Source organism: Pongo abelii, chromosome 13, assembly GCF_028885655.2.
Source record: "Pongo abelii isolate AG06213 chromosome 13, NHGRI_mPonAbe1-v2.0_pri, whole genome shotgun sequence".
In the NCBI taxonomy this organism is placed as follows: Eukaryota; Metazoa; Chordata; class Mammalia; order Primates; family Hominidae; genus Pongo; species Pongo abelii.
In genome coordinates this window covers 42,590,434-42,603,240 of record NC_071998.2, presented here as the reverse complement: position 1 = coordinate 42,603,240, position 12,807 = coordinate 42,590,434, and the positions used below count along the sequence as shown (strand labels likewise).

Here is a 12,807-nt window from a genome sequence, read left to right as displayed (position 1 = left end):
TTCTAGATCCCTGAGGAATCGCCACACTGACTTCCACAATGGTTGAACTAGTTTACAGTCCCACCAACAGTGTAAAAGTGTTTCTGTTTCTCCACATCCTCTCCAGCACCTGTTGTTTCCTGACTTTTTAGTGATTGCCATTCTAACTGGTGTGAGATGCTATCTCATTGTGGTTTTCATTTGCATTTCTTTGATGGCCAGTGATGATGAACATTTTTTTATGTGTCTTTTGGCTGCATAAATGTCTTCTTTTGAGAAGTGTCTATTCATATCCTTCGCCCACTTGTTGATGGGGTTGTTTGTTTTTTTCTTGTAAATTTGTTTGAGTTCTTTGTAGATTCTGGATATTAGCCCTTTGTCAGATGAGTAGATTGCAAAAATTTTCTCCCATTCTGTAGGTTGCCTGTTCACTCTGAGGGTAGTTTCTTTTGCTGTGCAGAAGCTCTTTAGTTTAATGAGATCCCATTTGTCAATTTTTGCTTTTGTTGCCATTGCTTTTGGTGTTTTAGACATGAAGTCCTTGCCCATGCCTGTGTCCTGAATGGTATTGCCTAGGTTTTCTTCTAGGGTTGTTATGGTTTCAGGTCTAACATGTAAGTCTTTAATCCATCTTGAATTAATTTTTGTATGAGGTGTAAGGAAGGGATCCAGTTTCAGCTTTCTACATATGGCTAGCCAGTTTTCCCAGCACCATTTATTAAATAGGGAATCCTTGCCCCATTTCTTGTTTTTGTCAGGTTTGTCAAAGATCAGATAGTTGTAGATATGTGGCATTATTTCTGAGGGCTCTGTTCTGTTCCATTGGTCTATATCTCTATTTTGGTACCAGTACCATGCTGTTTTGGTTACTGTACCCTTGTATTATAGTTTGAAGCCAGGTAGCGTGATGCCTCCAGCTTTGTTCTTTTGGCTTAGGATTGACTTGGCAAGGTGGGCTCTTTTTTGGTTCCATATAAACTTGAAAGTAGTTTTTTCCAATTCTGTGAAGAAAGTCATTGGTAGCTTGATGGGGATGGCATTGAATCTATAAATTACCCTGGGCAGTATGGCCAATTTCATGATATTGATTCTTCCTACCCATGAACATGGAATGTTCTTCCCTTTGTTTGTATCCTCTTTTATTTCGTTGAGCAGCGGTTTGTAGTTCTCCTTGAAGAGGTCCTTCACATCGCTTGTAAGTTGGATTCCTAGGTATTTTATTCTCTTTGAAGCAATTGTGAATGGGAGTTCACTCATGATTTGGCTCTCTGTCTGTTCTTGGTGTATATGAATGCTTGTGATTTTTGCACATTGATTTTGTATCCTGAGACTTTGCTGAAGTTGCTTATCAGCTTAAGGAGATTTTGGGCTGAGACAATGGGGTTTTCTAGATATACAATCATGTCGTCTGCAAACAGGGACAATTTTACTTCCTCTTTTCCTAATTAAATACCCTTGATTTCCTTCTCCTGCCTGACTGCCCTGGCCAGAACTTCCAACACTATGTTGTATAGGAGTGGTGAGAGGGGGCATCCCTGTCTTGTGCCAGTTTTCAAAGGGAATGCTTCTAGTTTTTGCCCATTGAGTATGATATTGGCTGTGGGTTTGTCATAAAGAGCTCTTATTATTTTGAGATACGTCCCATCAATACCTAGTTTATTGAGAGTTTTTAGCAGGAAGGAGTTGTTGAATTTTGTCAAAGTCCTTTTCTGCATCTATTGAGATAATATGTGGTCTTTGTCTTTGGTTCTGTTTATATGCTGGATTACGTTTATTGATTTGCATATGTTGAACCGGCCTTGCATCCCAGGGATGGAGCCCACTTGATCATGGTGGATAAGCTTTTTGGTGTGCTGCTGGATTCTGTTTGCCAGTATTTTATTGAGGATTTTTGCATCGATGTTCATCAAGGATATTGGTCTAAAATTCTCTTTTTTTTGTTGTGTCTCTGCCAGGCTTTGGTATCAGGATGACGCTGGCCTCATAAAATGAGTTAGGGAGGATTCTCTCTTTTTCTATTGATTGTAATAGTTTCAGAAGGAATGGTACCTGCCCCTCCTTGTACCTCTGGTAGAATTTGGCTGTGAATCCATCTGGTCCTGAACTTTTTTTGGTTGGTAAGCTATTAATTATTGCCTCAATTTCAGAGCCTGTTATTGGTCTATTCAGAGATTCAGCTTCTTCCTGGTTTAGTCATGGGAGGGTGTATGTGTCCAGGAATTTATCCATTTCTTCTAGATTTTCTAGTTTATTTGCGCAGAGGTGTTTATAGTATTTTCTGATGGTAGTTTGTATTTCTGTGGGATTGGTGGTGATATCCCCTTTATCATTTTTTATTGTGTCTATTTGATTCTTCTCTCTTTTCTTCTTTATTAGTCTTGCTAGTGGTCTATCAATTTTGTTGATCTTTTCAAAAAACCAGCTCCTGGATTCATTGATTTTTTGAAGGGTTTTTTTGTGTTTCTGTCTCCTTCGGTTCTGCTCTGATCTTAGTTATTTCTTGCCTTCTGCTAGCTTTTGAATGTGTTTGCTCTTGCTTCTCTAGTTCTTTTAATTGTGATGTTAGGGTGTCAATTTTAGATCTTTCCTGCTTTCTCTTGTGGGCATTTAGTGCTATAAATTTCCCTCTACACACTGCTTTGAATGTGTCCCAGAGATTCTGGTATGTTGTGTCTTTTTTATCATTGGTTTCAAAGAACATCTTTATTTCTGTCTTCATTTTGTTATGTACCCAGTAGTCATTCAGGAGCAGGTTGTTCAGTTTCCATGTAGTTGAGCGGTTTTGAGTGAGTTTCTTAATCCTGAGTTCTAGTTTGATTGCACTGTGGTCTGAGAGACAGTTTGTTATAATTTCTGTTCTCTTATATTTGCTGAGGAGTGCTTTACTTCCAACTGTGTGGTCAGTTTTGGAATAGGTGTGGTGTGGTGCTGAAAAGAATTTGTATTCTGTTGATTTGGGGTGGAGAGTTCTGTAGATGTCTATTAGGTCCACTTGGTGCAGAGCTGAGTTCAGTTCCTGGATATCCTTGTTAACTTTCTGTCTCGTTGATCTGTCTAATGTTGACAGCGGGGTGTTGAAGTCTCCCATTATTATTGTGTGGGAGTCTAAGTCTCTTTGTGGATCTCTAAGAGCTTGCTTTATGAATCTGGGTGCTCCTGTATTGGGTGCATATATATTTAGGATAGTTAGCTCTTCTTGTTGAATTGATCCCTTTACCATTATGTAATGGCCTTTTTTGTCTCTTTTGATCTTTGTTGATTTAAAGTCTGTTTTATCAGAGACTAGGATTGCAACCCCTGCCTTTTTTTGTTTTCCATTTGCTTGGTGGATCTTCCTCCATCCCTTTATTTTGTGCCTATGTGTGTCTCTGTACGTGAGATGGGTCTCCTGAATACAGCACACTGATGGGTCTTGACTCTTTATCCAGTTTGCCAGTCTGTGTCTCTTAATTGGAGCGTTTAACCCATTTACATTTAAGGTTAATATTATTATGTGTGAATTTGATCCTGTCATTGTGATGTTAGCTGGTTATTTTGCTCATTAGTTGATGCAGTTTCTTCCTAGGCTTGATGGTCTTTACAATTTGGCATGTTTTTGCAGTGGCTGGTACCGGTTGTTCCTTTCCATGTTTAGAGCTTCTTTCAGGAGCTCTTGCAGGGCAGGCCTGGTGGTGACAAAATCTCTCAGCATTTGCTGGTCTCTAAAGTATTTTATTTCTCCTTCACTTATGAAGCTTAGTTTGGCTGGATATGAAATTCTGGGTTGAAAATTCTTTTCTTCAAGAATGTTGAATATTGGCCCCCACTCTCTCCTGGCTTGTAGAGTTTCTGCTGAGAGATCCACTGTTAGTATGATGGGCTTTCCTTTGTGGGTAACCCGACCTTTCTCTCTGGCTGCCCTTAACATTTTTTCCTTCATTTTAACTTTGGTGAATCTGACAATTATGTGCCTTGGGAGTTGCTCTTCTCGGGGAGTATCTTTGTGGAGTTCTCTGTATTTCCTGAATCTGAATGTTGGCCTGCCTCGCTAGATTGGGGAAGTTCTCCTGGATAATATCCTGCAGAGTGTTTTCCACTTGGTTCCATTCTCCCCGTCACTTTCAGGTACAACATTCAGACGTATATTTGGTCTTTTCACATGGTCCCATATTTCTTGGAGACTTTGTTCATTTCTTTTTACTCTTTTTTCTCTTAACTTCTCTTCTCACTTCATTTCATTCATTTCATCTTCCATCACTGATACCCTTTCTTCCAGTTGATCGAATCGGCTACTGAAGCTTGTGCATTCATCTCGTAGTTCTCGTGCTGTGGTTTTCAGCTCCATCAGGTCCTTTAAGGACTTCTCTGCGTTGGTTATTCTAGTTAGCCATTCGTCTAATCTTTTTCAACTTCTTTGCCATGGGTTCTAACTTCCTCCTTTAGCTCAGAGTAGTTTGATTGTCTGAAGCCTTCTTCTCTCCACTCGTCAAAGTTATTCTCTGTCCAGGTTTGGTCCATTGATGGTGAGGAGCTGTGTTCCTTTAGAGGGGGAGAGGCACTCTGATTTTTAGAGTTTCCAGTGTTTCTGCTCTGTTTTTTCCCCATCTTTGTGGTTTTATCTACCTTTGGTCTTTGATGATGGTGACGTACAGATGGGGTTTTGGTGTAGATGTCCTTTTTATTTGTTAGTTTTCCTTCTAACAGGACACTCAGCTGAAGGTCTGTTGGTGTTTGCTGGAAGTGCACTCCAGACCCTGTTTGCCTGGGTATCAGAAGTGGAGGCTGCAGAACAGCGGATATTGGTGAACAGCCAATGTTGCTGCCTGATCGTTCCTCTGGAAGTTTTGTCTCACAGGAGTACCCGGCCGTGTGAGGTGTCAGTCTGCCCCTACTGGGGGATGCCTCCCAGTTAGGCTACTTGGGGGTCAGGGACCCACTTGAGGAGGCAGTCTGTCCATTCTCAGATCTCCAGCTGCCTGCTAGGAGAACCACTACTCTCTTCAAAGCTGTGAGACAGGGACATTTAAGTCTGCAGAGGTTTCTGCTGCCTTTTGTTTCGCTATGCCCTGCCCCCAGAAGTGGAGTCTACAGAGGCAGGCAGGCCTCCTTGAGCTGCGGTGGGCTCCACCCAGTTCGAGCTTCCTGGCCGCTTTGTTTACCTACTGAAGCCTCGGCAATGGCGGGCGCCCCTCCCCCAGCCTCGCTACTGTCTTGCAGTTTGATCTCAGACTGCTGTGCTAGCAATGAGGGAGGCTCTGTGGGTGTAGGACCCTCTGAGCCAGGCGCGGGATACAGTCTCCTGGCGTGCCGTTTGCTAAGACCATTGGAAAAGCACAGTATTAGGGTAGGAGTGACCTGATTTACAGGTGCTGTCTGTCACCCCTTTCCTTGGCTAGGAAAGGGAATTCCCTGACCCCTTGTGCTTCCTGGGTGAGGCGATGCCTCAGCCTGCTTTGGCTCACGCTTAGTGCGCTGTACCCACTGTCCTGCACCCACTGTCCGACAATCCCCAGTGAGATGAACCTGGTACCTCAGTTGGAAATGCTGAAATCATTCGTCTTCTGCGTCACTCACGCTGGGAGCTGTAGACTGGAGCTGTTCCTATTCGGCCATCTTGGCTCCACCGCCACTTAATTTTTTTTAAGAGTAAAAGCTGGTAGTGAACAGTAGAAATTCTGAATTTGTTATATATGTCAGTATTGAAAATACCAATGAAACCACAGCTTTTCTAAACCTTCGGTCTTTGTGCAGTGCTTTTCTCTGCATTCACCTCTTCTGTAGAATCTGGAAGGACAGTACAACCATGCTTTAGACCTCTTGTATTCTGTTTGTAGTTTGTGTAGTTTATTAGTTCATTAGTTCATTTGCTCGTTCATTCATTCTCTAAGTACTTACTGAGTTACTGCTCTGGATACTGAGGCTGTAAAACTGATTAAGACCTGTTTTCTGTCCTCGAAGATATTTCAGCGCAGAGACATGTAAAGAGAGAAAATATTGTTTGATAAAATTTTAAATAAAATGCTGTAGTACCACAAAAGAGAAGTTGATTAGCTGTCTGGGAGACTAAGGAAGACTTCACAGAGCACATGATATTTAAGTTGTTGATAAGTGTCTTAAAGGAATATACAAGCAAAATTAAGTAAATTAAAATAGCTCTTTTATTTCTAAACACTCAGCCAAAGGTCTAAATTTATAAAATATAATTCAAAGGCCTGTGTATAAATATGTGGATGATGTGATTTTGGTCTCATTTCCAGATCAGTCCTGTAAATCCTAAATGAAACATTGTGGTTATACCAAAGTTTATATATAAAGTACTAAAAGAATTTAAAATTAGGCATCTGTCTTTCATTGTGAGGTGTACAGAAAAATGCGGGAATATGCTCTCTAGTTACTGTGAGCAGTATCTTGCTTTGCTGCTTTTGTAAGGTAAATTTTATTGTATTTTGTAACTGGAATGTTTAGAACTCTGTTTCTCAATTTCTTGTCCTTTTTTTAATTAACAAAAGAAAATAGCTTTTCCTTTTATACATCAGTCTTAAGAAACTATTGTGACTTTATGTTAAAAAAAAGTTTTTTAAAAACAACCTGAAGGATGGAGTGAAATTTTCTTCTCTGTTGGCTGTTGATGGGTTTAGTTTTACATACTATAATTAGGTGTTAGTATCTTATAGTGATCTCTTTGTGTAGCTCTCTAAGAGAATTCAGTTTTTTAAATAAGTTTTTTTAATCCTTCTCAGTGAAACCTCATCTTTAATAGACAAAACTTGTTATAATATTTCTCTCATCTGGGCTTTAGAATTCAGACCCACTGTAAAAAGAAAATCTCAATTTTATGCCATATTCTTTTTCTTTCTCGGAGATTGGAGCACTAAATAGAGGTGTCCTCTGGAATATTAACATGAGTGAATTCTTATTGGTGTTACCCAAAAAGTTACCTCATTTTAAGATAGTGTTTCTCATTTCTTTTTTTTTTTTTTTTTTTGAGAGAGAGTCTCGCTCTGTTGTCCAGGCTGGAGTGCAGTGATGCGATCTCGGCTCACTGCAACCTCCATCTCCCGGGTTCAAGCGATTCTCCTGCCTCAGTCTCCTGAGTAGCTGGGATTACAGGCACGCACCACCAAGCCCACATAATTTTTGTATTTTTAGTAGAGATGGAGTTTTGCCAGGTTGGCAAGGCTGGTTTCAAACTCCGGACCTCAGGTGATCCGCCCGCCTCGGCCTCCCAAAGTGCTGAGATTACAGGCGTGAGCCATCCCGCCCAGCTTTATTTAATTTTTTAAATTTTTATTTATTTATTTATTTTTTTGAGATAGAGTCTCGCTCTGTCACCCAGACCAGAGTGCAGTGGCGCGATCTCGGCTCACTGCAACCTCCACCTCCCGGGTTCATGCCATTCTCCTGCCTCAGCCTCCCGAGTGGCTGGGACTACAGGCGCCCGTCACCACGCCCAGCTAAGTTTTTTTTTTTATTTTAGTAGAGACAGGGTTTCACCGTGTTAGCCAGGATGGTCTCGATCTCCTGACCTCCTGATCTTCCCGCCACAGCCTCCCAAAGTGCTGGGATTTATTTTAAGTTTTTGGGTACATATGCAGGATGTGCAGGTTAGTTACATAGGTACACATGTGCCATGGTGGTTCGCTGCTCCTGTCAACCCATCACCTAGGTATTAAGCTCAGCATGCATAGCTGTTTTTCCTAATGCTCTGCCTCCCCTCACTCCACCCCTGACAGGCCCCAGTGTGTGTTGTTCCCCTCTCTGTGTCCATGTGTTCTCACTGTTCAGTTCCCACTTACAAGTGAGAACACGCAGTGTTTGGTTTTCTGTCCCTGCATTAGTTTGCTGAGGATAATGGCTTCCAGCTCTATCCATGTGCCTGCAAAAGACATGATTTCGTTCATTTATGGCTGCGTAGTATTCTATGGTGTATATATACCACATTTTCTTTATCCAGCCTATCATTGATGGGCATTTGGGTTGATTCCATCTCTTTGCTATTGTGAATAGTGCTGCAGTGAGCATACATGTGCATGTGTCTTTATAGTAGAATGATTTATATTCCTTTGGGTATATACCTAGTAATGGGATTGCTGGGTCAATGGTATTTCTGGTTCTAGATCTTTGAGGAATTGCCACACTGTCTTCCACAATGGTTGAATTAATTTACATTCCCACCAACACTGTAAAAGCATTCCTCTTTCACTGCAACCTTGCCAGCATCTGTTGTTTCTTGGCTTTTTAATAATTGCCATTCTGACTGGCCTGAGATGGTATCTCATTGTGATTTTGACTTGCATTTCTTTGATGATCAGTGATGTTGAGCTTTTTTTCATGTTTGTTGGCTGCATGAATGTCTTTTTTCTGAGAAGTGTCTGTTCATGTCCTTTGCCCACTTTTTGATGGGGTTGTTTTTTTTCTTGTAGATTTGTTTAATTTCCTTGTAGATTCTGGATGTTAGACCTTTGTCAGATGGATAGATTGCAAAAATTTTCTCCCATTCTGTAGGTTGCCTGTTTGCTCTGATGATAGTTTATTTTGCTGTGCAGAAGCTCTTAAGTTTTTAATTAGATCCCATTTGTCAATTTTTGCTTCTGTTGCAATTGCTTATGGCGATATCATCATGAAATCTTTGCCCTGCCACAAGCTTTTCTATTGTGGGACAGGCGGTGGTAAAGCTTTGTTTCTAAACTATCATGCCCCTTCTTTGTCATTTTTCCAGTTAATTTCACTGTATACTTTATCAGTGGGATTGAAAACATTTAGAAGATGAATATATATGTTTTCATATTTATTTCATTTCCAAAATTGTATACCTTAACCAGGGAATACAGTTATCCTTTCCTTATTCATTGACTAAATTTGGTGTATGTATCTAGTGGTTGAAGCATGCGGGAGTTTGTGACGGTATGGGAAGTGTAGCTTGAAAATAATTCCATGAACTATAGAAAGAGGAGGAAGAGTAGGGAGGCAGTGAAGAAAGTTATCAGACCAGCCTTAGTAGGCGTGCTCTGATAGGCCTTAAGAGAATCTAGGGATTGGGGTGCAACATATCAAAAGCTGACCCAGTAAGTATGATTGTGATGTAGTGACAACTTGGAGGAAGTTACGTGAAAAGAAAGTGTTTTTAGGAATATCCACATAACAGAATACTATGCAAAGACACACAGAAATAAGATATGAACATAAACAGATGGATGTAAAATATTAGGAATATAATTTTATTTTGTTTTATTATTTTATATTTTTGAGACAAGGTCTCGCTCTGTTGCCCAGGTTGGAGTGCAGCGGGACTATTACAGCTCACTGCAGCTTTTACCTACCTCAGCCTCCTTTGTATCTGGGACCATAAGCATGTGCCATGAAGCCTGGTTAATTTTTAAAATTTTTGTAGAGATGGGGGTCTTCCTTTGTTGTCCAGGCTGGTCTTGAATTCCTGGGCTCAAGTGATCCTTCTGCCTCAGTCTCCCAAAGTATTGAGATTACAGAATTGAGCCACCACACCTGGCTTATAATTTTATTTATGTAACACATTAACATATGTTAACATGTATGACAGGTAAACACCTTAAGGAAGTTTACCTTAAATAATCAAAGGCAGCAAGGAGCATTTCTTTTCTTCTGGAAAACTATGTACTGGTATCCTATTAACAAATGGCATAGAAAAGGACTCTTGACACTGATAACTTTGTTATAAAAACGCCCCTAATTTGGCCGGGCGGAGTGGCTCATGCCTGTAATCCCAGCACTTTGGGAGGCTGAGGCGGGCAGATCATGAGGTCAGGAGATTGAGACCATCCTGGCTAACACCATGAAACCCCGTCTCTCCTTAAAAAAAAAAAAAAAAAAAAAAAAAAATTAGCCGGGTGTGGTGGCACGCACCTGTAATCCCAGCTACTCAGGAGGCTGAGGCAAGAGAATCGCTTGAACCCAGGAGGTGGAGGTGGCAGTGAGCCAAGGTCGCACCACTGCACTCCAGCCTGGGTGACAGAGTGAGACTCTGTCAAAAAAAAAAAAAAAAAAAAGTCCCTAATTTAGGGAAATTTAAAAGCAAGAAAGTAAGGGTCTTCCCCCTTTCACCTCTGATTTCACTCCTCATGTCAGGATATAGAAGCATTATGTTTTTACATAAATAAAATGATACACCTCAATAATATTTTGCATCCATCTTTTGATGTTCATACCTTATTCTTTTAGTATTTGCATGGCATTCTGTCATGTGGATTTTCCTAACATACTGTAGTCTCTCCCTTACCTATGGGGCATATGTTACATGACACCAGTGGATGCCTGAAACTGCAGATATGCTGTGTTTTTTTCTATACACACACATACCTATGATAAAGTTTAATTTATAAATTAGGCACAGTAAGAGATTAACAATGTAACTAATAATAGAACAATCATAACAAGATACTATAATAAAAGTAATGTGAGTGTGGTCTTTCTCGCACTCTAAATATCTTATTATACTGTATTCACTTATTTTTGGACCTCGGTTGACTCAGGGTAACTGAAAGGGTAGATGAAACCGCAGATAAGAGGGAATATTGTATTTCAGCAATCTCTTATTGATGCACATTTTATTTCTTTCAAAAGTTTTAGCTCTAATTAATGATTCACTAACATTCTTGTCCATATCTTTGAGCAGTCATACAAATGATTCTTCTATGTAAATGCCTAGAAATGTAATTGTTGCGTTTTCAAGCTTATGGATTCACAATTATGATACATGTTATACAAAGCACCAGTTTATACTGTACAGCAACAACACTTTGTAATTGTAGAACTTTGCTGGCCTTGGGGACTTAGAGAGGAGGAACTTGTTCTGGGTCTTTCAGGAGATAATAATGTAATAGATTAAGGTTGTAGTTAGCTATATTGATTTATTTTATAAGCTAGAAAAGAGGAGTACATTTAGCTCTGATACTTTTCTAACCAGTGTAATTCTTCAGAATTGGAACGGAACCGTATTTTGGATTCTGAGAAATGTTGTTTATATGAGTGTATATAAAGAATTATCCTTTTTGGGCTATGTTTCTGGAAGATGTGGAAAGAAAGCAATTATTTTCTAACAGCCAAATGTAGTTTCCTGTGATGTTAAATGTCAGTTCAAAAACAAGCCTCATTTTAAAATATTTTAAGTTCAACAACCCCCTCTAGTGGAAAAAAGAAGAAACTCCCTCAATTTCCAATGTCCTTAATATGATTTTATTTCACACACACAGACACACATAATAAAGATGCAGGTAGCTTTTGGTGTGATTAGAAAATATGTTCTGTAACAAAAATTTTTTTTTTTTTCTTTTATTATTATTATTATTATTATTATTATACTTTAGGTTTTATGGTACATGTGCGCAATGTGCAGGTAAGTTACATATGTATACATGTGCCATGCTGGTGCGCTGCACCCACCAACTTGTCATCTAGCATTAGGTATATCTCCCAATGCTATCCCTCCCCCCTCCCCCCACCCCACAACAGTCCCCAGAGTGTGATGTTCCCCTTCCTGTGTCCATCTGTTCTCATTGTTCAGTTCCCACCTATGAGTGAGAATATGTGGTGTTTGGTTTTTTGTTCTTGCGATAGTTTACTGAGAATGATGATTTCCAATTTTAAAGTTACATTTATTTGGGATGAGGGCAAGTTTTTCTGTAAATTGCATGAGGTATTTTTGTCGATTTTTTTTTGGATTTTCTTGTGTGTTACATTGCGTCTCAGAATTGGATGATACTGATAAAACCATAAACTTAAAGCAAATATTTGAACATACAACCCCCCCCAGGGATTTATATATACTCAATGCCCAATATAACCCAGCAATACCATTAATGTAACAAATGCTACCTAGATTATGTTAGTGTGTGTTATGTTTACTGGAACTGGAAACAAACAGTAAATTGTTATATTGTTGAAGACAATTCTGAATCACTTCCCCATCCTGCCACCACTTCAGCCCCAAAAGAATAACTGCCATTCTGAAGTTGGTGTTTAATTTTCTGTCTGTATACATTGACAGTATATTGTATTATTTTAGTATTTTTGTTTTAGGATATACATTAGAATATCATACAGGATGCTTCTTTGTCCAACTTATATTTTTCACTTTTTTTTTTCTTTTAGACAGGGTCTCACTCTGTCACCCAGGCTGGAGTGCAGTGGCACGATCTTGGTTCACTGCACCCTCTGCCTCCTGGGCTCAAGCAGTCCTCCCACCTCAGCCTCCTGAGTAGCTGAGACCACAGGCATGTGTCACCACACCTGGCTAATTTTTGCATTTTTAGTAGAGACAGGGTTTCGCCATGTTGGCCAATCTATTCTCGAACTCCTGAGTTCCAGTGATCCACCCGCCTTGGCCTATCAAAGTGCTGGTATTGCAAGTGTGAGCCACCACGCCTGGCCTACTTGTATTTTTGAGGTTTCTTAAAGTTAATAAAATAGCTTCTGTTCATTCAGTTTAACTGCTGTATAGTATTTTATCTTGTGCATGTGCCATAATTTACTCATTACCTGACTGCCTTGTCCATTTTCTGTTGTTTATAACAGAATATATGAAGCTGGTTAATTTATAAAGAAAAGGAATTTATTCTTGCAGTTCTGGAGGCTGAGACATCTAATGTCAAGGGACTGCATCTGATGAGGGCCTTCTTGCTGATGGGAACTCTGCAGAGGTCCAAGGTTGAACAGGGCATTGCATGCTGGTGGGCTGCGCGTGCCAGCTCAGGTCTCTCTTTATCTTCTTGTAAAGCCACCAGTTCTACTGCCATGATAACCCATTAATACATTAATCCATGATTGGATTAACCCATTCACGAGGGCAGAGCTGTCATGACCCAGTCCTCTCTTAAA

The 12,807-nt window shown here is 40.0% G+C and overlaps 1 protein-coding gene across 18 annotated transcripts in view; it reads left to right on the top strand.

Annotated features, from left to right (window-relative positions):
• CCDC171 (coiled-coil domain containing 171) overlaps positions 1-12,807 on the top strand; it is a 467,560-nt gene that overhangs the window by 43,132 nt on the left and 411,621 nt on the right. The gene's annotated exons all lie outside the window — the stretch shown is intronic.